Below are 4,556 nucleotides of genomic sequence, written 5' to 3'. Positions count from 1 at the left end.
AGAAATTTCCCTCCAGTTGGGTCATTCGGATGTAGGGATCCTTTTCTCTGCAGGCCAAGATTAAAATGTAAGTCTGTTAAGTGAAAGGCAAACTAGACTTCTTTGTAGGCACAGTGCTCATCTGTGATGGGTAGTAGCCCTTTAGAAGGCAACTTGGAAGGACCTCTCCAGTTTTCTTCTTTGTAATGTGTCCTAAGTTATATGAGTTGACCTGAGAGAGTTATGTATAAAATGATGTATAGAATCAACACTGTATTCTTAAGTGCATAAAAATTATGAATACGAAATTATATAATCAGTAATAGTCACATTACAAGTAAAGACAATACTGTTTTGCTTAAAATGAATCACTGAATACTTCATATATTATATGGTGAATAGATTTTCCCATGACTGAACTTTGACTCAGAAACCATATTTGACACCACGGGTTGAAAGGATCATAGATATTTTAAGGACACCTATTTATGCAATTGTTTTATTATGTTGCCATTTATCAATAGCCCTCAGCATTTAGAGTGGTACTGATATGGGGAAATGAGGCAGGGAGTCCAGTGGAAATAGGTGATATGGAATTTGTGCCAGCCCTGCATTGTAAATTTATCCCTTCACCTGTTAATCTGATATGCCTACGTTCCCAGGATGCACTTGTGTCTCATCTGGGACCAAGAAGGAGGAGATGCCATGATGACCCCATGTAGGAAGGCACCATAAAAATCCCAGAACAGTTCATGCATGCTGAAACCCACCCCATTTATTTATTCAAATAAGGTACCACCCCCTAACTAATAACAGAGTCTGATTCAGGGGTGAGGGGTGGGAGGTGGAGCTCTTTTGCTATTTTGCCTTGACTACATTTGAGAATCTCTCTCTGGCCTTTTCTCCCACTTTCACCTCATAGACAACCCTCTGGCCCACTCATAACGGGTAGAGCTCAGTGTGGGGTGGCCCACACTCACACATGAATGCATGTTCTCACTCTCTCTTTTAAATAAATACTGCTCTCAGTTGTGCACTGTATTAGGCCCCCACTTTGAATTCTTAGCTCTGTGGGGTAAGAATATGGAGTCAAGATTAAGATACTAAGCCCGTATCAGTATATCTTCATTGGAATTCCATTATAAACATACAAACCCAAGGTCTAAAATCAAACACAGATATCACTTAGCAAAGCTTGATTTCAATATGGTTATCAAAGTGACTCACAACATATTTCTTCTTTAAAAATAAACATGCTAAATATCTTTAATATTTAAACCCTAATAAAAGTCACCAGTATACTCACATTTACCTAAGTCCCTGTAGGCTCCAATGTGAGCTATATTGCTCAAGAGAACTGCTGCCTAATAGAATTTTCTGCACATATGAAAATGCTTTGTTTCTGCATTACTCAACAGGATAGACACTGGCATTTGGCTATAGGGTTTCTTGAAGTATAGCTAAGATGGGCAAACTGAATATTAAATTTTATTTAATTTGGCTAATTTAAGTATAAATAGCCTCATGTAGCTAGTGGCTACTACTATGGACAGCACTGCTCTATTTTTTTCTGAGACCATTCCCCAAATTCTGGCTTTGAAAATATTGGTAAAACAACTTATATAACAAATGACCTACACAATTGAGTGGCTCATAGCAACAATCATATTAGCTCACATAGTTTCCATGGATCAGGAATTTGGGAGCAGATAAACTGAGTGGTTCTGGTTAGAGTCTTCTATTTTGCTGCAGCCAAGGTGGCTGCTGCTGGTTACAATCATCTGAAGGCTGGACTGGGGCTGAGGGATGCATCTGCACATGACTCACTCACATGGTTTCTGGCGGAAGAGCTGAGCACCTGTGGGCTGCTGGCAGAGCTCCTCGCTTTCTGGCCAGGTGCACTTCTCCATTGGGCTGCTTGATGTGGTCTTAGAACATGGCAGCTGACTTCCTCTGGAGTGTGCTATCCAAGAGAGACTATGAAAGTGCTTTTTATGATATAGTCTTCAAATTCATATCCTGTCACTTCTCTTCACTTGGGCCATCTTCTCATGCTTTCCCAGGCACATGAACAGGAAGCTGGATCTGGATCAGAAGTGGAGCAGCGAGGAATTCAAATCGGAGCCCATATGGGATGCCATAGCTATTCCCCACGTCATAGCACTGGCCCTGGACCCACCTGCCTTGGACCCAATGTTCTTATCACAGCTCTCTAAGGCTTCACATAACCATCCATTCAAATGTATCTCCTATAAACATTATTAGTTGATTATTAAAAAAAAACATGAAAAGTGTTCACATGATAAAATATTTTAGAACTTCAGTGAAATGGGCAGCTTCACCATGATCCCATTTTAATAATGATTGATCTCAGTTCACATATGCTCTAAGAATTCCATCTCAGAATAAGACACAATTCTTATAGTCTAAAACTATTTTGCTGTCTCCATATTCTCGGAGAAGTAATTTATTTCCATCTTTCACACTGATTAGTTGAATCTCTTCACCCTTTCTTTTACAGACTGATTAGACAGCTGCCACCATTTCTTGTAATAATTTTCTGAGAATTTTCTAGAAGCATAATACCTCCTTTAATTACAGTTTCAGATGCGTTATTTTCAACCAACACTTGGTCACAGAGCAGAGGGAACTTTTTAAATGCCTGTCCTGCCGTGACTCCCATTACCAGACCTTCAGGTCAGCTCTTGTGTGGCTGCGGGGTAGCAAATGCATCATCTCTTGAGAGCACAGTTAGAAACCAAATGCAATCTAAATGCAAGGGTGTACCTCAAGCGTTGCTGTTGATATAAAATCCAATTTTAAAGAGCTATGTGCTTCAGAAATCCACCTGTAAGTTCCCAAGTGCTATTTTACATTATAATTTCATCATTTAAAATTGTTCCTCTTTTCTAAGTAATTGGGTATCTATTCTGTGCAGAAAGAAGGTAAAGCAACCAGCAAGGTGTTTGGAATGCACAATCCAATGCCAGATTGGAAAGTCCCGTTGTACTGCACTCTTTTAGGAAGTCTCAGGGTGACAGCCATGCCCAACCCTCTCTTCGATGAAATGGAGGGCAGAGGCAGGACTCAAACCCAGGCTGTACGATATGGGACCCAGTCACCCCAATGTGAGGATACAGTTTCTATCTCCTCCACAGGTCCCAGCAACAAGATGCCATGTTGGAAGCAAGTACCAGACTCTCCCTAGGCACAAAGTCTGCTGGCACCTTGACTGTGAACTTCCCAGCCTGTAAAGTATGAGCAATAAACTTCTCTAGTTCAAAAACTGCCCAGTTTATGGCATTTTGTTACAGTAACACAAATAGACTAAGACACCACATCTGCCATTTACTAGGTATAAGACCTGGAGTAAGTTACTCTGATCATCTACATCTTAATAGCATCTTAAAAATGAGAATAATGGGGCCAGAGTTGTGGCCCAGAGAGTTAAGCTGCCACCTGGACTGTGGAATCATACTGCAGAATCATACAGCAGTCACGGCTATGCCACATCCAATGAAATTCCCTGCTATTGAGACTGGGAAAGCAGCGGAAGTTGGCCCAAGTGCTTGGAGCCCTGCCACCAAGATGGGAGACCGATACAGAGTTCCTGCCTCCTGTCAGGCTGTTGTGGCCATTTGGAGAATGAACCAACAAATGGAAGAACTGTGTGTGTGTGCGGGTGCGCATGTGTGTGTAACTCTGCTTTTTAAACAAATAAATAAATCTTAAAAAATGTTAAAAGTAAGCAATAAACTCTACATAAAAGTTGCTAACGGATGAAAAAAATCTTAATCCTTTTTTTTTTAAGATTTATTTTATTTATTTGAAAGACAAGAGTTACAGAGAGGTAGAGACATAGAGAGAGGTCTTCCATTTGCTGGCTCACTCCCCAGATGGCCACAACGGCCGGAGCTGCGCTGATCCGAAGCCAGGAGCCAGGAGCTTCCTCCAGGTCTCCCATGTGGGTGCAGAGGCCCAAGCACTTGGGCCATCCTCTACTGCTTTCCCAGGCAACAGCAGAGAGCTGGATTGGAAGAGGAGCATCCAGGACTAGAACCGGCAATCATATGGGATGCCGACGCTTCAGACCAGGGCTTTAACCCACTGTGCCACAGTGCTGGCCCCAAAAAATCTTAATCCTTTTTCAAAAGTATATTCCTGACTGGTGCCACAGCTCACTAGGCTAATCCTCTGCCTGTGGCGCCAGTACTGCGGGTTCTAGTCCCAGTTGGGGCGCCGGTTCTGTCCTGGTTGCTCCTCTTCCAGTCCAGCTCTGCTGTGGCCCAGGAAGGCAGTGGAGAATGGCCCAAGTGCCTGGGCCCTGCACCCACATGGGAGACCAGGAGGAAGAACCTGGCTCCTGGCTTTGGATCAGCACAGCGTGCCAGCCGTAGCGGCCATTTGTGGGGTGAACCAACGGAAGGAAGACCTTTCTCTGTTTCTCTCTCTCACTGTCTAACTCTGCCTGTCAAAAAAAAAAAGAAAGAAAGAAAGAAAAAAGAAAGAAACAAAAATATATTCCTGTGTGTTACAAGGGCAAGGCACACTTGCGTTGTATCAGTTTTTAAACTTTA

General features: G+C 42.5%; 1 pseudogene; it reads right to left on the bottom strand.

Annotated features, from left to right (window-relative positions):
• Nucleotides 1–2,349: 2,349 nt before the first annotated feature.
• Nucleotides 2,350–2,662, bottom strand: LOC100357824 (10 kDa heat shock protein, mitochondrial pseudogene; annotated as a pseudogene).
• Nucleotides 2,663–4,556: the final 1,894 nt, after the last annotated feature.

Source organism: Oryctolagus cuniculus, chromosome 11 (genome assembly GCF_051225735.1).
Source record: "Oryctolagus cuniculus isolate XC-2025 breed Fujian yellow rabbit chromosome 11, ASM5122573v1, whole genome shotgun sequence".
NCBI classification, from domain to species: domain Eukaryota; kingdom Metazoa; phylum Chordata; class Mammalia; order Lagomorpha; family Leporidae; genus Oryctolagus; species Oryctolagus cuniculus.
Note: the sequence above shows the minus strand (reverse complement) of the source record. Positions and strands in the feature narration are given on the sequence as shown.